The sequence below is a fragment of the Narcine bancroftii genome, chromosome 5 (genome assembly GCF_036971445.1).
Source record: "Narcine bancroftii isolate sNarBan1 chromosome 5, sNarBan1.hap1, whole genome shotgun sequence".
NCBI lineage: Eukaryota > Metazoa > Chordata > Chondrichthyes > Torpediniformes > Narcinidae > Narcine > Narcine bancroftii.
Genome location: NC_091473.1, coordinates 73567715 through 73590609, shown reverse-complemented (window position 1 = coordinate 73590609; position 22895 = coordinate 73567715). Strand labels below are relative to the sequence as shown.

The following is a 22895-nucleotide window of genomic DNA, read 5'->3' as shown; positions in this document are numbered from 1 at the left end:
TGCCTTGATGCTTTAAGCATTTAATCAATATAGAATGTGGTTTTTCATCTGTTGCTGATTGGGGTATAAGGGATCTATGTGCCTTTCAATTTCAATATTTTGTTCTCAACATTTTGGGTCTCCATTCTTGGAAGAAATGAATAGAATCTGGACCTTCCATACTTTCTTTAAATCCAAATATTTTGATATTATTCATTCTACTAAAATGTTATGGTGTGTCCAATTTTTTCCACATTTGGTTCCTTTCAGAGACCCACACATCTGTTTCATACGCTACTTTTTCCACTTTTTTCTTTAAATCTTCCATTCCATCTTTTACAGACTTAACTCTTGCATTCAAGTTACCCATGGTAATTTGCATATTGTTCACAACCTTAAGATGCTTGTTCTTTTTTTATATTTTAAAATCTCAGTTCTCTCAATTCTCTCATTACATCTTCAAGGGTACTCTTAGTGCTCTATGAGCTTTTAGGCTGTTTGCCTTTATCAAATAGTAGGGCTTTCTTCTGTATAGCTTGTTCTCCTTCTTCCTCTGCACTGTTATCACTGACAAGTGAGTCTGTTATGACTTGCTCCTCTTCCATGTCCTGTTGCAGCAATTGGAATCTGCTTGTACTAGCAAAAGCACTAGCTGTGCCAGCAGGCTGTGGAGATGTAGCTCCAGTTGCCCCAACAGGTGAGCTACTCGCATGAGGGCCAGATTGAACTCCAGTCCCAGGCTTCTTCTGATCAGCAGGGCTCTGGTCCCAATCTCCTTCGACTGCCTCTTGGACTCCAGAAGACCCTGAAACAGGTTTTTCTTCTTTGGTGATATAATTGGTGTTTAGGTAGATTTTTTAAAAAAAATTCACTTATTCAGGACGGTTGCATTCTTGGTTTCTAACCCTGCCTCATCACGTGACCTCCCACAATTTTGAGAGTCCCGGGACGGTGGCGGTCTTGGTTTCTAACTCTGCTGCATCACGTGACCTCCCACACTTTTGAGAGAACACCAATACTCAAACAGATTATTACTGAAACATCACAGAAAGTTGAAAAGGGTCTTCTTGCATCACAAAAGATAAATGCATTGAGTGGAAATGTTCAATATCACTCTGTCATTTAATTTGCCTCCAGTGTCCATAAATAATATCTGACATCATGTACTTAGCTCCCAAATAAACTATTCAGGCAATTCCTTTGAGTAATTCCATTTTTTCTGGAAGAATTGATGAAAATCAATTAGTCATTTCATTACTACTCAAGAAATTCTCATTGCAATTAGATGAATCCATTAGATGAATCCATTCTGCAAGAGAAAAACGTTCTTCTCATGGCTTATGCCGGATTCTGGAATGATTTCCTATTTGTCTACTTGTTCTGGAATCAGAAGCCACAGTTGTCATACTCAGGATAAAAGCCTTGTGTTTTTTCCATTATGTAACAATAAATATTTTTGTTTTTATGTACCAGTAGTTGGTAGGAGAGATGCGAGGAAGAAATCATCTTAAACTTGATTGCTTCACAGGCATGTGGGGGGGGGGGGCACGATAAACGTTGAGCAGAATCCTATGGAGCCATTGCCATTGAAAATAAAAGGTAATTATTGTTTTGGGCATGAGCCCTTCATCAGGAATAAAGAAAAAACAGGTAAAAATAAATGAATAAAAATGTGGGGGGAGGGGGAAAAGGTGAGGGGAGAAGGGAGGAAGGGGAAGGGGAAGGAGCATAGGCCAAAAGGTAGGTGGGAATATGTGGATACAGATGGGAGGGTAAAAGGGAAAGGAGCTGAGACATGATGAGGGAGAGGGTTAATGCCCACCTCAGCAGTGGACCATAGCCTAGCCTACAGTTGATAAAGGTTAAAAATACCAGAGAACAGAAACAAGCCATTTTCAAGGTAACTGTTTGCTGTTGTCATTGTTTCCAGTTGTGCGTCAAACCATAGATAGATTCTTTTGAGTAAGGGATATCCAACAGTTTACAGGTTCTTGGTTCTATCAGTTCCACTTTCACCAAAGACATTCAAATTCTCTGCATCTCCATCTTCTACAGGGAGAGGCTTCTTCCCTTCTTCTTTGAAGCAGTTTGCCTTCGCAATCACCTTCCTTTGTCTGACTGGACTAATTATTATATTTCTATTTTGATGTACTTCTCTTCCTACAGTTTCTAGGTAGACTTCCTTCACTTCATTTCCTCCATGTAAAAGGTATTGATTTTGGAACTTCTGTGGAATAAGTTTAAACCTGTATCTTTATGCAACGTCCTCATATGGTATCCAACAGGAGGGCATATATCTATATCTAATCACTTTAATTCTCAATTCCACTCCCATTTTGGCCTTAGTCTCTTACATTATTGCAATAAAGCTCAGCATAATTAGAGAAATTATCTTCCAACTGGGCACATTATAACCTTTGAAACTAATTATAATCATTGAAGTCCATGAGCATTTCCAGCAGTTCAGGTCTGCCTGGGCCTCCTCTCTCATCACTTTGTTTTCTATCAGTCAATGGTTGTATCTATGTTCCTTCCTGCTTACACTTCTAGCTTTACTAAACAAAAGACATCACTACCGAGCTGCTGCAATGGGTGCACTGCTGCTGGTGTGGACCGACGGTGTGTGGGGTGCAAAGTCTCAGCGCTCCCCTGTGAGGTCCAACCACCCAGTCCAACTGTCGTTGACTCTTTACAGGCTTTAAATGGCCTGTTAAAGGAGCTGACAGTGGTTTATTTTAAAATCCCATGACCAAAGGTGGTGATGCTTAGATCGGCAGTGGCCATGAAGGGTTCCAGACCTTGGAAAAGTGGAGGACTAGTGCAAGGTACCAGAAACCAGGACTACTATGTTATTATACATGTATAATAAAGAACTACAATTCCCAGTAGACAACAAGCAGTTTGCGCTGGAACAAAATGTAGACTACAACAGAAGTCGAGTGCATTGTTGGTTCAAGCAGCTCGAAAAAAAAAGTTATTTCAGTGTTAAAACCATGCAAGGTTATTCTTCTTCAAGGAACAAACATAACATGGTGCCAGAAGTGTGTAAGTAAGTAAGAAAAAAGCAATAGTTCCCATCATGGATAAGTTAAGTCCTCCCTCACCGATGCAGTTTACCAGCAATCTACCCGATAATTGGAAATGCTTCAAACAGCAATTCAACATTTATTTAGAGGCTGGGAGAGACCAATGAAAAACAGAAAGTGTCTATATTTCTACACATGGTAGGTGAAGATGTCTTGGACATTTATAACAATTTTAAAATTGATGAGACAGCTTTCACGTTGGATACTCTGATGACCAAATTTGAGAAGGATTTTGTTCCAAGTAAAAAAAACATCACGTTTGAGAGATTCAAGTTTTTCAAGGTATGAACTTTGACCAATATTTAGCTGAGTAAGTCCTGTGAATTTGGAGATTTGAAAAACTCACTCACTAGCGACAGAATAGTTTGTGGAATCCCAAATAATGGGCTTAGGGAAAGATTGGAACATGAAAAAGATTTGACACTGGAAAAGGGTGTGAATATGTGTAGGGTAGCAGAGACCACATGAGCACCAGCTAAGAAGCTTCACAGGATCGACAGAACAGTGCAGATGGTGAAAACAGAGAAGCAGAGAGTCAGGAGTTTCCTAAAGCTACAGCCAAGCAAAGTGGTAGGCTCAAACAGCAAATACAGAAGGTGCAGAGGTAGATATATTCCAAAGATGTGTCCTGCCTATGGATAGTCCTCCAATAAATGAGGAAGAAGAATCATTTTGAAAAGCAGGGGCTACCAAGAGAAGGTGCACACAGTGGATGTAGAAATTGAGGAATTATTTGCAGATTCACTACAGACTGTACCTACTGGTAAAATGGAATGGTTCATTCCAGTGACTATGAATGCGACAGTAATTACATTTAAGCTTGACACCGGAGCCAAGGTGAATCTGTTATCTATGGATGATTATATACTCTCACTGTAAAGAGCCAGATTTATTCAGTGAAATTAAAAGTGGCAGGCTACACTGGAGAGAACATTCCAGTAAAAAGGAACTGTATGGTGGCCTTCAAACACAAAGGTATTTACAGTCACAGCTACTGATTGTAGAAAGGAGAGTACAACCAGTATTAGATCTGAGTGCATGTGAAGAGCTTGATCTGGTGAAAATAATTTTTATAGTGGCTTCACTATGAAAGATAAGCATATAACACTCATGGAAGAGTACACAAATGTCTTGGTTGTTTATGTGGCAAACACAAGATCCACGTAGATGAAACAGTGGCATGCAGGAAAATTACATTTCCACTCACAGACAAACTTAAAAGATAATTAGCACGCATGGAATGGATGAAAGTCATACAGAAAATTAAAAACCTACAGATTGGTCAGCTCACTGGTAATCGTTCAAAAGTAAAATGGAGCTGTAAGGATTAAAATGGATTTCAAGCTCGCAAGCAGTTCTGTTTATGGCTTTCTGACTGTTGTTTAACATTTTTATGGTGTCTCTAAGCAACATCTTTCAGCCATGTGAGAAAGATAAGATGCTCAGTTTCCTTCTTTTGTTCTGCAAAATGGAGGGATCAGAGAAGTTTTGACCATTTCTATTGACCATCTAATAATGTTTTAACAGTTTGTAACAATGTACAGCAACTGATAATAATGTTAATAATGTTAACAATGTTTAATATCATTTAATAAACTTTGGAAAATATGATCTAACTTTCATATGAATTTGTTTGAATGAGTCATAGACAACAACAACTTTTCTGATATCCTCCAAGCGACTATAAAGGAAAAAAGTCGCCACAATTAGATCATTAGAAAAGTTGGAAATTGTATTTGGAATTTGGATTGGATCGATTGAGCTCTGTTTAGAACATTTTGAATTGAAGGAGGCACAATCATGAACTGCATCATTAAGGCCATTGAAGAAGAGGTAAACCTTACTTAAGGATTATTTCTATATGTTTATTGCAAGTTTGAACAATGTTTGGAGAAACTACCACTTGTCCTTTGAGGACTGCTTTAGTTTTGGAGTTATTGTGGTGCAAGTTTGATGCTCGAGTATGACAGTCGATTGGATGGATAATATGGCAGCTTCCGCTGAAGCTGCTGCCCCTGAGGAGCTGTGTGTCTAGGAGATGAAAGTCAAGGAACTTGAATAAGAATTACTACATCAGGGATTAGATTCAAGTGAGGCCAAAACTGCTCTTCAAGCAAGACTGAAAGAGGCAATAGAAAGAGAGAAGGTTATGGCTGCTGGGAATACCAATCCCTCAGAATTACTGCAAAAAAACATCAATAGAATTTAAGAGCAGCCACTTGGAATTGTTTGAAAGTGTGCCACAAGATGGTGGTGTGGAGGATGGGCAATCCAGAGTGGAGACAAAGTCAGATTTTAAAGCAACATCAGAAGTAGATTATGAAATATGACCAGGTGATGGTGCATCAAATGCTGAAAGCAGCAGAAGCAAGAGGAGTTCTAGAGCAGGCACATTTAAAGGTTCAGGCTGATGCAACAATTCTTGAATGGAAAAAGGAATACTTCAAAATAAATGGGCCTTAGAGGAGCAGGAGGTAAGGATAAGAAGAAGCCGGGATCACCTACAGATGGATAAGGAACTGCGGGAGGAGCAGCTAAAATGGCAAAACGATCAACTGCAAATGGATACAAAAATTGTTGTTAATCAGGCCAAAGCAAGGATACTAGAAGCCTCAGAGGTAACTGGTGTTCAAAGTAAATTATCTAAAGCACCTAACATTTTGGAATCATGTTTTGAAGTAGGACAATAGAAAAATAAAATATTTAATACCCAAGTAGAACCAGTATTACAGTTATTAAATGTTAATGGATCCAAACAAAGCAGGTTAAGGCATGGTAGTGCCAGATCTCAAATCCCAATAATGACCCCACTGGACAGAGATGTGAGCCAAATACCATCTTATGATGCAGGATTCTCGGTCCGGCAGCAGGGATCTGGGTGAACAAACTTAGGTTTGCTCAGACATGAGCTGCATTTTTGATCCAGTTACAGTCTCTCTCTTCAGAGAGATTCAAGTTTTTAATGGTGACCCAATTCAGTTCCCGGTGTTCAAGAGAAACTTTGGATGCAGTATTGAAAGTAAAAGCCAAAACTTGGAGGATTGTCTATATTATTTGGAACAGTTCATGAGCGGACAACCACAAGAACTTCCAAGGTGTTCCCATCATATAGCCCCGAACGAAAGATTCAAAAGGGCTAAGTTTTTACTAAAGAAGCATTTTGGCAATAAGCATAATATTGCTACAGCTTATGTACAGGACATACATGACCATCAATAAAACTGGATGACACTGAAGTTCTACAAACTTATGCCCTCTTTCTAAGAGGATATTGCAATGTCATGGTAAAGATCAGCCAACTACAAGAGCTTGACATGTCTACGAATATATATCTACTAATATGCTAATAATTTTAAATAAATTACCATACCAGTTTATCACACATATACTTCAGAGGTCAGGTGAGCGAAGGTGAGCGGCCCGATGAGGTGAGGTGAGGTGAGCGGCCCGGCGAGCGGAGGTGAGTGGCCCGGCGAGGTGAGGTGAGGTGAGCGGCACAGCGAGCGGAGGTGAGCGGCTCGGCGAGCGAATGATGCAGCGAAGGAGTGGGACTTCCAGGCTTTGGCTCAACAGGCTTAGGCAAAAGCAGGCGAGGAGAAAGGTAAGTGGCATTATTTTAACTCAGTCATGCCTAGGGGGTTAGTGCTTTGTACTGGGTGTCAAATGTGAAAACTATAGATGAGTTCCACCCTCCCAAATAAACACATCTGCGTCAGGTGCACCGAGATGCAGTTCCTTAAGGACCGAGTTGGGGATCTGGAGCTGCAGCTTGAGGACCTACGGCTGGTAAGGGAGAGTGAGGAGTTAATAGATTCAACTTTTAGGGAGATAGTTACCCCGAGACCAGATGTGTCAGGTAAGTGGGTAACTGTCAGGGGAGGGAAGAAAAATGCCTGGAAAATAGAGAGCACACCTGTGACTACCCCTCTCAGCAACAGGTATATTGTGTTGGATGCTGCTGAGGGAGATGACCTGACAGAAGCTGGCCGCAATGACCAGGTCACTAGCACTGAGCCTGGCACAGTGGTACAAAAGGTAAGGAGGAATGCAGTGGTCATTGGGGACTCCATTGTAGAGGTACAGACAAGAGATTCTGTGAGCCAGATAGGTATACCCGCATGGTGTGCTGCCTCCCTGGTGCAAGGGTACGGGATATCTCAAATCGGGTCCAGAGTATTCTAAAAGGAGAGGGCAAGCAGCCTGATGTCTTGGTACATGTGGGTACCAATGACATAGATAAAAAGAGGGAGGAGGTACTGAAAGAAGATTACAGCGAGCTAGGACATAAGCTAAGAAACAGGACTGCCAGGGTGGTGATCTCTGGATTGCTACCTGTACCAAGTGCAACTGAGGACAAAAATGGAAGGTTAAGACAAATGAATGTGTGGCTGAGGGGCTGGTGTAAAAGACAGGATTTTGGCTTCTTGGACCATTGGCAGCTAGGTTTGGTACAGCCGTCGGATGTGGTTTAAACTAATTTGGCAGGGGGATGGGAACCTGTATGATAGGGCAAAGGACAGGAAAGATACAATAGGAAAAGTTAGGTTAGGCAGCGAAAGTAAAAAATCAGAAAGAGCAAGGAGGGTGAAAAAAGCAAATCTGAAGTCTTTATATCTTAATGCAAGAAGCATTCGGAACAAGGTAGATGAATTGGCTGTGGAAATTGAGACAAACAAATATGATTTGATTGGGATTACAGAAACATGGCTGCAAGGTGGGCAAGCCTGGAAACTTAACATCCCGGGGTATACAATATTTAGGAGGGATTGGCAAGAAAGAAAAGGGGGTGGGATAGTATTGATGGTGAGAGAAGGGACCGACACGATTGACAGGAAGGATATTAACTTGGAAGATGCAGAATCTATATGGGTAGAACTGAGGAATAGCAAGGAGCGGAAAATGTTAGTGGGGGTGGTATATAGGCCTCCAAATAGTAATGTAGAGATGAGAGAAGGCATAAAGAGAGAAATTAGAGAAGCGTGCAATAAGGGAACAGCTATCATCAAGGGAGACTTTAATTTACATACAGATTGGACTAGCCAAATTAGTAAAAATACTGAGGAGGAGGAATTCCTTGAATATTTACGGGACAGTTATCTAGACCAATATGTCAAGGAACCAACTCAGGAGCAGGCCATTTTAGATTGGGTATTATGCAATGAAAAGGGGCTAATCAGCAATCTTGTTGTACGAGGCCCTTTGGGTAGGAGCGATCACAATATGATCGAATTCTCACTCGACATGGAGAATGAAGAAATTGAAATCGAGGCTAAGGTCCTGAATTTAAATAAAGGGAATTATGATGGTATGAGATGGGAGTTGAGTAAGATTGATTGGGTGGTGTTTATGTGGGGGTTGACAGTGGATAGACAATGGAAAGCATTCACAGATCTAATGGAAGAATTGCAGAAATCGTTTATACCGGTTTGGCATAAAAATAAACCAAAAAAGATGACTCAACCGTGGATAACAAGGGAAATTAGAGACAGCATTAGGTCCAAAGAGAGAGCATATCAATTGGCCATAAAAAGTACCAAATCCGAAGATGGGGAACAGTTCAAGATGCAGCAAAGGAGGAGAAAGGGATTAATCAAGAGAGCAAAAATAAATTACGAAAGTAAGCTTGCGGCAAATATAAAAACTGACTGCAAAAGCTTTTATAAATATGTCAAGAGGAAAAGATTGGTGAAATCCAGAGTAGGTCCCTTACAGTCAGAATCAGCGGAATATGTAATGGGGAATAAGGAAATGGCAGACCAATTAAATTCTTACTTTAGTTCTGTTTTCACAAGAGAGGATTCAAATAACCTCCCAAGGATGTTGGGAAACATAGCGGCTAATGCAAGGGAGGAGCTCAAAGAAATCAGTATCTTTAAGGACATGGTCTTGGAGAAATTGAAGGAATTGAAGGCTGATAAATCCCAAGGGCCTGATAATCTACATCCTACGGTACTTAAGGAAACGGACATTCAGATAGCAGATGCTTTAAGAATTATTTTCCAGAACTCGATAGACTCAAGATCAGTACCCATGGATTGGAGGGTAGCTAATGTTACCCCACTATTTAAAAAGGGTGGTAGAGAAAAAGCGGGGAATGATAGGCCAGTGACCCTTACATCAGTAGTGGGAAAATGATGGAATCCATTATTAAGGATGTAATAGCACAGCATATGACTAGCAGAGAAGGGATCGGACAGAGTCAACATGGATTTACAAAAGGTAAATCATGCTTGACAAATCTATTGGAATTCTTTGAGATGGTGACAGGTAAAATAGATGGGGGAGAACCAGTGGATGTGGTGTACCTGGACTTCCAAAAGGCCTTCGATAAGGTCCCACATAAACGACTGGCATGCAAAATCAAGGCTCATGGAATTGGGGGTAAGGTATTGATGTGGATTGAGAACTGGCTGGCAGATAGAAGACAGAGAGTTGGGATAAACGGCTCGTTTTCTGAGTGGCAGGCGGTGACCAGTGGGGTGCCACAGGGATCTGTACTGGGACCCCAGCTGTTCACAATTTACATTAATGATCTAGATGAGGGGATTGGATGTAATATCTCCAAATTTGCAGACGACCCTAAGCTAGGAGGGGTTGTGTGCACTGAAGAGGGGGTCAGGAAGCTCCAGTGTGATTTGGATAAATTGGAGGACTGGGCAGATACATGGCAAATGCACTACAGTGTGGATAAATGTGAGGTTATCCACTTTGGTAATACAAACCGGAGGGCAGATTACTATTTGAATGGCAATAGATTGGGAGATGGGGAAGTGGAGAGAGACCTAGGGGTTCTTGAGCACCAGTCACTGAAGGCGAGCATGCAGGTACAGCAGGTGGTTAAAAAGGCAAAAGGTATGTTGGCCTTCATATCAAGAGGGTTTGAATAAGGGAATAAGGATACCTTACTGCAGCTGTACAGAGCCTTGGTGAGACCACACCTGGAGTATTGTGTGCAGTTTTGGTCACCTTATCTAAGGAAGGATGTTCTTGCAATGGAGGGAGTGCAGAGGCGATTCACCAGGCTGATACCTGGAATGGCAGGAATGACTTATGAGGAAAGATTGAACAATTTGGGATTGTACTCGCTGGAGTTTAGAAGATTGAGAGGGGATCTCATAGGGACATATAAAATTCTGGCAGGACTGGACAGAATGGATGCGGAAGGGATGTTTCCAATGGTGGGGGAGTCCAGAACCCGGCGCCATGGTTCGAGGATAATAGGCAAACCATTTAGAACTGAGATGAGGAGGAATTTCTTTTCCCAGAGGGTGGTGAATCTGTGGAATTCATTGCCACAGAGGGCAGTAGAGGCAGGTTCATTTAATATATTTAAGAGGGAATTAGATATATTTCTTCAGTATAAGGGAATTAGGGGTTACGGAGAGAAGGCGGGGACGGGGTACTGAACTTTAAGATCAGCCATGATCTCATTGAATGGCGGAGCAGGCTCAAAGGGTTGAATGACCTACTCCTGCTCCTATCTTCTATGTTTCTATGAGAGAACTATAGAGAAGTTCAGTTGTTGAATACCAGAAAAGATGTGATAAAATGGCTATTTTTATGGATATGGTGGAGCTCATTGATGAGCAAGAGGACATTGTCACAGATCCAGTGTATGGAAATATCAAAGGTACTCAGACAGTAAGCAAAAAAGTTGAGGTACAAATCATACCCTCAACCAAAATTGAAAAAAAAGTACATTTTCACCTCCCTGGCAGTTGCGGTTAAAGAAATTAAGCAAAAGGAAAGTTTGGCTGCTGTGAAGAAATTTTGTTCAGTAAAGAGGAGGATGTTTTGGAAAAGTGTGAATAATTGGAAAAGAAGACATAGTGAGAAAATCATTTTTCTGCAGGAAAATGGAGTATATTTTGGCTGTCTGTGTAAAGAACACAGCAGCAAAAAGTGCAAAAAGCAACTTAACTGCGACATATGCAGTCAAAAGCATCCCAAAATGCTACATATCTTCTAGGAAAAGGAGAATACGGAAAAGGAACAATCAGCAAAAAAAATGCAGATGGAAAGAGTGCTGAAGCCTCGGTAAAGACAAATGCTCTTAATGGGGCCAGTGAGAACAACTGCAAACTTTTAATAGTACCTGTGCAAGTCAAAGCCAAGAAAAGAAGTGGAATATTTCATAGTTATGCATTTCTTTTTTTTTTCTTTTTTTAAATTTTTCACACTATGAACCATACTGACCAAAATATACACAAACATTTCCCTCTTGAATATACACAGTGTCATTTTCACCCCTTTTCCACCCTCCCTTCCCTCCCTCCTTCACCTCCCCTCCCCACCCACTCAACATTCAACAATAGTTATGCATTTCTTGACCCAGGTAGCACTGCATCATTTTGCCCTTCAAGAATAAAGATCAAAAATTTTATTGAGAAGTATAGGTCAAGTTAAACACATTGATACCAATGTTGTTTTGGGCATAGAGATCACTAGACTGGATAGTAATAATTTTAATGAAATCCCAGGCATATACACTCAGAAAACTATACCCTATGCATAAAAGAAACATCCCATATCATAACAACATATATATTTATTTACACAAAAACAACTCTGAGATGGCGTTGCTGATTGGTTCAGATGTACCAAGAGCTCTGGAACCATTAGATATGAAAAGAAGTGTGGGAGATGGACCTTGGTGCTTGGTTGGATGAGTAATGGACCATTAGGAGGGAGAAATGAAGTTAAAGACCAGTAGGCTATAAGTGCCAACAAGATATCAATTAATTAACTTGATGAATTGTGGAAGCAGCATTTCAAGACTAACATTCCTGAGTGCCTCAGGGATGACCAAGAATCTTCAAGGGAAGAACAACAGTTCTTGGAATTGGTGTCAAAATCTGCCAAGCTGGTTAATGATTGCATTGTATTACCTTAAAAGAAAAGGGAAATATGCATGCCTGATAATAGAAGTATTGGCAAACAATGTACTATACACTGAATTTAAAGAGAAAGTACCAGATGAGACCATAGAATGTAGTGATGGTTAAAAAAAAGGGTACTTACCAGATCAAGGGTGTTTTGCATCTACAAAAGAAAAAGCTTTGGGTGTTGTTTGATTGTGGAGCAACCTTTCGGGGGAATTTCTCTAAATTTTGAACTCTTGCAGGATCCAGATTTGACTAGCACATTGATAGGAGTCTTAGCTAGATTCTGTAAAGAACTTGTTGTCATCACTGCAGTCAGGAGTTCAGTGCTCAATTTTTAGGTGCTGGAGCTGACAAAATGTCTGCCATTTCCTATATCCTCTCTCTATAAACATCCTAGTGCAAGGAAGTTACCCATTACATAAAATGAGGAGGTATACAAATTGGGTGTCTCACACACACACACACACACACACACACACACACACACACACACACACACACACACACACACACACACACACACACACACACACACACACACACACACGTACAGAAGTAAAATTAAGTCATTGTATTTGCTGTGTTTACTCTCTGGCAAATATGACTGTCTGTGTGGCAGGAGAAAAAATAATAATAAAGTGCTGCACATTTGTTTGCCAAGATGCCAAAGCTGTTCTCCACAATAAGCCTGAACCTGGGCAGCCTGTAGTTGAAGATTCTCGCTGCATGGGTAATCTGGTGCTTGGAGTAGGGCTTCATCATCCATGTCCTCAGGGCGAATGCATCATCACCAACCAAGAAGTAGGGGTCATCTTAATCTTCACCAGGAAAGGGTTCAAGAGGTGGCAGGTTGGCTTGACCTTCATCCAGTACCTTGAACAAACTGCAGTCCCTGAAGATGCCAGCAGGAGTCCCCATGTTGAGGTACATGAACTTATAGTCAGCATCTACCAATGCCAGCATGATGATGGAAAAGTAGCCTTTGTAGTTGTGGTAGACACTGCCTGATCCTGCAGGTTCAAGAATTCTGACATGCTTTCCATTCAGTGCACCACAGACATGATGGAAGTTCCACTTCTCAGAAAAACCCTTGGCCACTTCCTTCCACTCCTCTGGTGTAGATGGATTCTTGATGACCTCTTCATGAAACTCATCATAGATAGCTTGGCATACCTTTGGGATAATACTGACAATGGTGTTTGGAGCCACACAAAAGCCATAGGACAGGTTCTTGTAGGAGGTTCCTGTAGCAAGGAACCTCAGAGTGATGGCAACCTTCAAACCAGGGGTCAGGGCCTTCCTGAAGTTAGTGTCTTGCTTCTGGATCCTGGGAGTAAGGTGAGCTTCCTGAACTTCCTGGATCCACTCTCAGGAAATTATTGAAGGACCTCACATCCCCTTCTTCCAGATGTTTCATCAGCTTCTCGTACCAACCATGGTGTTGCCGTTGTAGAAGCCACTCACGTACCCACACTGTCTTTGCCTTCCTGACACCCTTTCTGGCCCTATCCCTAGCCCTGGCCTTTGCCTTGTTCACAGCCAGAGCTATCAGCACTCGGGCCAAGGCCTCCTTCTGCTCGTCCTCCAGGTAGGGATCCTGCTCCAACAGCATAACAGCCTCATTGCAGATGAGAGTTCTTGACTGTCTAATGTCTGAAAAGTGAATTATAGATCTAGTTATAGATCTAGGTATGTATAGAAAGGGAGAAGTCACGGCAGCATCTCCGCAACCTTGCAGAGACCCATAGCAACCTATCGGTGACTGCCGAGACGTCATGGAGACATCGCAGCAACTGCCGGAGACATCGCGGCAACATCCCCGCGACTTCCGGGCAAATTGATTGTCACCTTGTCTGCAGACATCTCGGACGTTGCCCTGGCGCAAGCCATTTTTTGGTGAGAGCGCAAGCCATTTTTTGGTCTCCCGAGTCGTGGCAACGTCTCCACCAATGAGATAGGCCCTTTACACTATTCAAGGTCTGTTGATCTATCTCCCCAGTTTCCCTTTATCCCAGCATTCTCCCTTTCTATCTCATATTTCTTTCTCCTCGGGTTCCTCACTCTGTCCTGCATCTTTCTATTCCAAGCCTCCTCTCTCACTGTTACCAATCTCCTTGATTTTTTAAATTATTTTTATTTCTTGCACTATAAGTCATATCAATAACAACATCTATAAATGATCATCATCAATATATACATAGTGATATTTTTTCTTTCCCCCTTCCTCTCTCTCCCCTACCCCACCCCTCATCAAAAATCAATAAATGATAAAGCACATAAAACAAAGAAATAACAAAAAGAAATTAAAAAAGAGAAAAGTCGTATCGTCTACTTTCACCTATTTAAATTTTATTGTGCTCATAATTATATTGTTTTAAGATATGGAGGTTTGTGGTCGGCATTCTCTGACATATTTTATGTATCATTCCCAAATTTGCTCAAATGATATACACTTGTCTTTCAAATTGTATGTAATTTTTTCAAATGGAATGCACTTGTTTTTTTCTGGATACCACTGTTGTATTTTAAGGTTTGTTTCCAGTTTCCAGGTTGTCATAATACATTTTTTTGGCTACTTCTAGTGCTAACATAATAAATCTTATTTGGGCTTTGTCTAATTTTAGTCCTAATTTTTTGTCTCTTACATTATTTAACATAATTTTTTTAGGATTTTTTGATATTTTTTTGTGATTAGGTTTAAATCTTCCCAGAAAGTTTTTACTTTAGAGCATGTCCAAATTCATGTAATGCTGTTCAAATCTCTTGTTTGCAACGAAAACATCTATATGATGCTGTTGGGTACCACTCTTTTAATTTTTGAGGAGTAATATATAGTCTGTGTAGCCAGTTATATTGAATCATACATAATCTACTATTTATCGTGTTCCTCATTGTTTCTATACATAACTTCTCTCATGTTTTGTTCTTTATCTGTGTTTAAATCTTGTTCCCAATTTTGTTTAATCTTCTTCTTTATATTTCAATTTGATGTACATGTTGGCAATAATTTTTTTAATTATCATTGTGTCTGTGATTAAATATTCATAGTTGCTACTTTCTGATAATCTCAAACTATTTCCCAAGATATCTTTTAAATAAGTTTTCAATTGGTAATATGTAAACATTGTACTTTGTGTTATTCCATATTTATCTTGTAATTGCTCAAATGTTAATAAATTATTTCCCAGAAAGCAATCTTCTATTTTCTTGATTCCTTTTCTATCCCATTCCTTGAAAAAATAAATTGTCTGTTGTAAAGAGGATGAATGGGTTTTGTGTTAATATCAATTTTGGTATTTAATAATTTATCTTTTTTTCTTCCAGATGTATTCTTTTCCATAATTTAAGTATGTGATGTAGTACTGGTGAATTTTTATATTGCACCAATTTTTCATCCCATTTGTAAAGTATGTGTTCCGGGATGTTTTCTCCCAATTTGTCTAGTTCTATCTTAGTCCAGTCCAGTTTTTCTCCTCTCTGATAAAAAATCTGGTAAGTACCTTAACTGTGCTGCCCTGTAGTAATTTTTGAAGTTTGGTAGCTGTAACCCTCCTTGTTTGTAACTCCATGTTAATTTTTCTAGTGCTATTCTTGATTTTTTAACTTAATTTTTTTTTTAATTTCCTTACTATTTTCTTAAGTTTTGCAAACAAATTCTATGTCAGGGGAATTGGTAATGTTTGGAATAGATATTGCACTCGTGGGAACACATTCATCTTAATACAGTTTACTCTTCCTATTAAAGTTAATGGTAGTTCTTTCCAATTCTCTAAATCTTGCTTTATTTTTTTAAATTAATAGTTCATAATTTAATTTGTGTAAATGTTTTAGGTTGTTATCTATTTTTATACCAAGGTAATTTATCACCTGTGATTGCCATTTATAAAGGGGTTTTTTCAAAATTCTGAATAATCAATTTTGTTCATTGGCATCACTTCGCTTTTATTGGTGTTAATCTTGTACCCTGTATCTCTCCATTTTCTTTCCATTTCATATGTAGTTTTTTTTATTGACTTATCTTGTTCTGTTAAATACACTATGATATCATCTGCAAATAGGCTGATTTTATATTTTTTCTCTTTTATTTTTATTCCTTTTATCATAGTTTCCTTCCTTATCAACTCCGCTAGTGTTTCAATAACCAAAGCAAGCAGTGAAGGGGATAATGGGCATCCCTGTCTTGTTGACCTGCTTAATTTAAAGTGATCTGATATATATCCATTTATTACTACCTTTGCTAACAGTCCATTATATAATGCTCTAATGCAGTTAATAAATTTTTCCGGCAGTTAAAATTTCTGTAAAATTTTAAACAAATAGTTCCACTCTACCCTATCGAACGCTTTCTCTGCATCTAACATAACAGCTACCATTGATGTTTTATTTATTTGTGCTGCATGAATTAAATTAATAAGTTTACAAACATTTTCAACTGCCCATCTTTTTTTAACAATCCATTTTGGTCTTGCCTTACTAGTTTTGGTACACAGTCATTCAGTCTGTTTGCTAATAATTTTGCTATTAATTTATAATCTGTATTCAATAATGATATTGATCTGTATGAAGATGGCAATAGCGGGTCTTTTCCCTCTTTTTGGATTACTGTAATTATTGCTGTTTTACATGATTCTGGTAAGTTTTGGGTCTCTTCTACTTGATTTATTACTTCTAGGAGGGGAGGGATTAATAGATCCTTAAAAACTTTATAAAACTCTATAGGGAATCCATCTTCACCCGGTGTTTTATTGTTTGGTAGTGCAACAATATTAATATTTGGGGAGAATTTATAAGATTTAGAGTAGGTCACATACATTCACACATTTTAAAACAGATCTTATTTGAAAGACTGAAGAATTCACATTGCAAGATCTCTAGAGAATGTAAGCACCTTTCACAAGTAGGTGTTAATTGAACTGATGTCATAAAATGCTTGAACATTGTCTTGCTGGAGTCATATCAGTACTCTTTCTGCAAAGTGCTCATAGAAAGGTAACTCCTGGATTTTGTTTATCTAACAACAGATGGGAGCAGAAGAAAGAACTCTTGTTGCTTTGCTGGAGAAGGTGGGGGTTTTGCAAGACATGACTCACATGCTTTCTTTGGAGTTGCAGTTGGAAAAGAGAGAGAGTTGAGCTAACAGCTCAGTCAGTCAGTCAGTTTGTCAGTGTGTGGGAGGGACACTGACAAGTAACTGAAAAGTGCAATCCAGGGAAAACTGTTTGAAACTGATGAAAGCAAGTTCCAGAGCAGTAGATGGCTGGAAGTACTATCTGTCTGATGTTTCTCTTGAAATAGAGGAAGGAATGGAACTCTATGGTAGCTTGAAGAAAGAGGTTACCATCTAGAAGACTCTGATGGGGCAAGTTTCATCAGGTGACTAGCGGTGGTACCTCAGTTGTGGAAATCCTGGAACAACAAATATCTCTCTCAGCAAACCTTACAAGAACCTTCCTGAGTGGTAAACATTTACCTTTTAAGCACCAAGCTTGATGAATTTTATACATGTTAAATTCTGTGCACAGTATGGTGATTGCCTGCAACCAGAGAACTTGGAAGAAAGAGAAGTGAGATTGAACTGTGAACCAAAGAACTTTTCTTGAATTTACACACACATTACATACACGTGTGCTTAGAATTAGAAGAGGTTTAATTTGGGTTAGTTAAGTAGAGAGTTAAGTTAATGTTTGATTCTATTTTCATGTTTAAAGTTGATTAAAAATAACTTTTGTTTTAAAAACCACTCGTCTTGGTGAATGTCTGTTGCTGCTGGGTTTTGGGGTCCTTTGGGCTCGTAACAATAGTTTTATTAATATATCGTGTATTTTTTCAGTCTTAAAAGGCTCTGTCAATTTATTTTGTTCTTCTATTTGTAGATGTGGTAGTTCAATATTAGATAAAAATTCATCAATTTTGTAATTTTTTCCTTTATTTTCAGTTTGACGTAATTATTTATAGAATCTTTTTAAATTTTCATTAATCTCCAATGGATTATATGTGATCTGGTTATCATCTTCTCTTGTCGCTAGAATGGTTCTTTTAGCTTATTCTGTTGATTGATCTTTCTCACCATCCCGGGTCTCTCTTTCTCTCCTGGGTCTCTTTATCACTCAGTTCTTTCTCTCTCAGATCTTTTTCTATCTTTCCCTCTCATTCCTGGGTCTCTCTCCCAAGTTTCTAACACCCACCCACCCACACACACACCCACCCCAAAGGGCTCTCTCAATTTCAATTCTGAATCTCTATCTCTCTATCCTGTGCTTCTATCTATCCTTTGCTTCCCTCTCTCCCCCTCTCTATCCAGTGCCTTTCTTCCCCCACCCCCTCCCCATTCCATGTCTCTCCCTTTTTCCTTGGTCTTTTCTCTCTAAACTCACTAGTACAACTTTGACTCCAGCCAAAGGCCCCTCCTCTTGGTCAACTGCTGAGAAATAGAAACTACTTGAGGGCTCATTTTGAATGGAATACTGTTACCGATTTGATCTGAATTGATAGAGGCGAATGAAATGTGGGTGAGATATCAGAGCGTCCACTGCCAGGAACTTACCAGGTGGCCCCAACCAAATGGTGTCTTCCCTTTCTGTGTAAGTATTATGTGATTTAACGGCACTGCTATGTCCTCACTCACGCACGTTGGAGTACAGGGGCAGAAGAGAGTATCTGCCAATCATTCCTTCAACTTGTTGGGAGAGGAATGTTCTTTCAAATCTACAATCACATCTCCCTCAGTCATGGAGAAGTTGATTTTTTTTCTACAGAGGTGCCAGAGCGGAGCTCATCTGACTGCAAACCAAGTGAAAAGACCAAAAGAAAACCCTGACTTGTTATGATTCCTTTGGTGGCTTGATGGAACATGGTGGAATACAGAATGATAGGGCATCTATGTGAAATAACTTCATCACAAAATTAGGGAGTGTGCTGAGGACAATTTGAAACAGCTTAGCTCTCAAGCTATAAGCACCGTCAGCAATAACTTCCATGTTAATGATTGTCTTATTTCTGTAGCTACAGAAGAAGAAGTAAGGGCTCTTTATCATGAGTTGCGAGAGATCTGTTTCAAGGGAGGCTTTCGACTTACCAAATGGATAAGTAACAGTCGTCATATGTTGGCTGCCATAAGGGCAAAAGAAATGAAAAATCTGGACTTAGACCATGACAACCTTCCTGTTGAGAGGGTATTAGGTGTTCAATGGTATGTTCAGTGTGACGTTCAAAATTATTTTGAGTGACTGACCTCTCACAAGAAGGGAGATTCTGTCAATAGTCAGTTCAATATTTGAAAATCTAGGAATATTGGTACTAGTAGTCCTGACTGCCAAGAAGATCCTTTATTTGAACAAATTTGGAAACCATACATCGAGTATACTAGAAACCATCAATTTCAGACCTTCATCTCTTAAAATGATAAGCTACAAGAACGAAAATACTTAAATATGAAATTTAGGATGACACAATTTCTTTTTTTTCTTTCTCTTTTGTATTCTTTTATTGTTTATTTTCTTCTTGCTTTATGTAATAGGGGTGGGGAGGGTGGGGGTAAAGGGGAAAAACTCACTGTATATTTTAATGATGAATGTTTGTAAATATTGTTATTGAAATGGTACACAGTGAAGTATTAAATAAAAAATATATAAAAAAGAAACCATCAGAATTATGATTATAATTAGCAAATTCTCTATGGTATTGCTTTGCAAGTATGCTGGGCATTCTTGTGAGCTGATAGCTCACAACGCTAACATATTAACATATGCCTCTTGTTTATTTTCATGACTAAGAATACCAGAGATATTGATAAGATAGATTTGCTTTCACAGATTTATTTTGGAGAGGAATATGTTAGATATAACTGATACTCTTTGCTTCTCTTTCTCTGACTGTAAGGGGAGCTGAGCAATTTCTGCTGATGGCAAATTTTTGACTCTCTCACAGCAGACTAAATGTGATTTTTTATATTACATCTGTTTTATTACATGACATTAAAAGGATCTTGAACAAGTAAAAACAAAAGAAGATCCTGCAAGATTTGTGCAGAAAAAGGATTGGTTGGGATGATGAGATACCAGAATCCACTGTATTGGAATGGACTTGTTGGATTCAGGATCTTTATAAACTGGAAGACTTCAAGATTTTCAGATGCTTCAAACCCACATTTTGGAACTGTGACATCTGTTTAATTGCACCATTTCACTGATGCTTGTGAAAACAGTAACGGAACTGTTAGTTACCTGTTACTGTTTGATAACCATTGTGGGTTTGCAATGGGAAAAGCGAGAGAGGGTGCATTAAAACCAGCCAATTTCCTTCAAATGGAGTTGATGGCTGACAACCATGGTGAGCAGAATGGACATAAAGTTGAAAAGAAAGTTGCAGATGGAACTAACAGGCTCCATATTTTAGACCGATAGCACTTCAAATACATCAACAATAAAACCACAAGGTTTCGAACACAGAATCACTGAAATTGATAAAGTCTCAGTTCCAATATAGTGGAGATATGTTAACGCAGTTACCAATCCTGGTGATCTGCCATTCCAATGTATGAAAATCAAATATTTTTTAAAGAAAAAATGTGGGTGCCGTTCCTTAATTTATTCTACAGTCTCAGAAGGAGTGGCCTCAAAATCCTGATAAATACAAAAAGATTTTTTACCAGAAGACCCTTAAATCATGAGAAAGACTGCAAATATTGTTCAGATGATGTCCGAACAAATGGATTCAGTTATCTGCTTAATCCATTACTTCTCATCCTGGAATCATTTGAAAAAAGCAACGGCATGGATGCTCAGACGTAAAAGGTTGCTTCTGAATTGTAGCAGAAGGGAAAAACAAACAAGCGATGTTCCTGCTCAATTTCAATTGGACAATATCCATCAAAGAGATCTACCACAAAAAGAGAAAGGAGATCTCAAGAAAATGGTGGTCTTACAGTTGGTTAATGCTGAGAAGGAGATATCTTGCTTTTGCCAGAGGAAGAAATTTGGGAAAGATAAGCCACATTCATAAGCTCAACTCAACCCCTTTCGATAGAATGGTGCATTAATATTTGGGGGTGGGGCGGCGTGACTTAGCAGAGCAGCAATGCCAGAAGAGATGAAACATTCTGTCATACTGGACAAGCCTCGTTACATCTCTGATTTGATTCTTCAGCATATTCATGAAGAGGTAGGCCAATGTGGGTGCAACCACATGTTATCCAATCTACACCAAAAATATTAGATTCCTGGTGCCACTGGGTCAATCAGAAAAATTATGTCACAATGTGTTGTTTGTCAGTGTTCAAATGCTACTCCTGGACAACAGCAGATGGCAGATTTTCCCCAGACAGAGTCTCTCCTGATGAACCTCCATTTACATATGTTGGGGTTGATTATTTTGAACCCAATGAAGTGTGGAAGGAGTGTGGTGAAATGCTATGGTGTTACTTTTACATGTTTAGCCATAAGAGCAACTCATATCAAAGTGGCATTATCACTTGACACAGACTCCTTCATTAATGCCCTCGGCATTTTATTGCTAGGCATGGACAGGTAGAAGTGCTATAATCTGACAATGATACTAACTTTGTGGGGGCACAACACAAATTGAAGAAAGCACTTCTGGACTGGAAACAGGATCAGATTCATGCTGAACTACTCCAGAAAGGAATCAAATGGATCTTCCATACCCTTCTGGCTCACACCATGGAGGTATATGGGAAAGATTGATTAGATCAGTGTGAATAGTTCTCAATTCCATTCTAGATGGATAAAATCTTAACAAGGGTCTTCGCATAGTTCTATGTGAAGTGGAATTTATCCTCAACAGTTGTTCAATCACTAAGACCTCTACAGATCCAAATGATCTTGTAGCACTTACCCCAAACTACCTTCTGCTTCTTTTTTGAATAATTTATTTATTAAAAAGCATGATACATAAATTAAGAAAAACAATTAATACTTATAATCCAAAAAGACATGGTGTATATAATATATATGTATATATATATATATATATATATATATATACACACACACACCCTATTCCCACCCTCCTCCCATGTAACCCCTTTCACCCACCCCCTCCCTCAATCCCAACTAACCTATCCATAATGTAATTGTTATATGGTTATATAAAAAGAAAACGAAAAGGAAAAAATAAGAGGAGATGAAGGGATCAAGTCCGAAACGTTGGTGATGTATCTTTACCTTTGCTACATAAAGGCACTGTTTGACCTGCTAAGTTCTCCAGCATTTGTGTGTTTTTTTTCACAACCATGATGTCAACAGAATCCTGTATTTTACCTACAACCCCTGGTACATTTTAGATGGTGGGAGGAAACTGGGGCCCCCAGGGGAAACCCACATGGACATGGAGAGAACATACAAACTCCTTACAGATAGCGCGAGATTCTAACCCCAGTCCCAATTGCTGGCTAAGTAACAATGTTGCACTAACCACTACTCTAACTGTGCCACCCAGTTAGCACAATGTCTTTACAGTGCCAGCAATCTGGAGCAGATCACAGTTTGAATCCAGTGCTGTCTGTAAGGAGTTTGTACATTTTCCCTGTGTCTGCGTAAGTTTCCCCCAGGGGCTCCTGTTTCCTCCCACTGTTCAAAACATACCAAGAGTGTATATTTAATTGGGTGTAAATTGGGCAGCATAGAGTTGTGGGCCGAAAGGGCCTGTTACCATGCTGTATGTTTAAAATATAAATTATAAAGCATTTTTATCTGCAGGAGGATAGAAAGTTGAATAAGAATAATGTTTGCTCACTGTCCGCCCTTCCCAACATTTGGTTGAATCCCAACATTTGGCTGAATACAATTCTTGCAAATGAATTAAGAATAGAAATTCCAGATAAAGGTGATAAGAGTATAACCTGGGGCAAAGAAATGTTCTTTAACACAGGGAAATAAATCTTTTCTATTTGCTATTATAAATCTTTAGAATATATTTTCTGTGTACT

General features: G+C 39.2%; 1 long non-coding RNA gene across 1 annotated transcript in view; it reads right to left on the bottom strand.

Annotated features, from left to right (window-relative positions):
* Positions 1-22895, bottom strand: part of LOC138762723 (uncharacterized) — a 41004-nt gene that overhangs the window by 2921 nt on the left and 15188 nt on the right. The gene's annotated exons all lie outside the window — the stretch shown is intronic.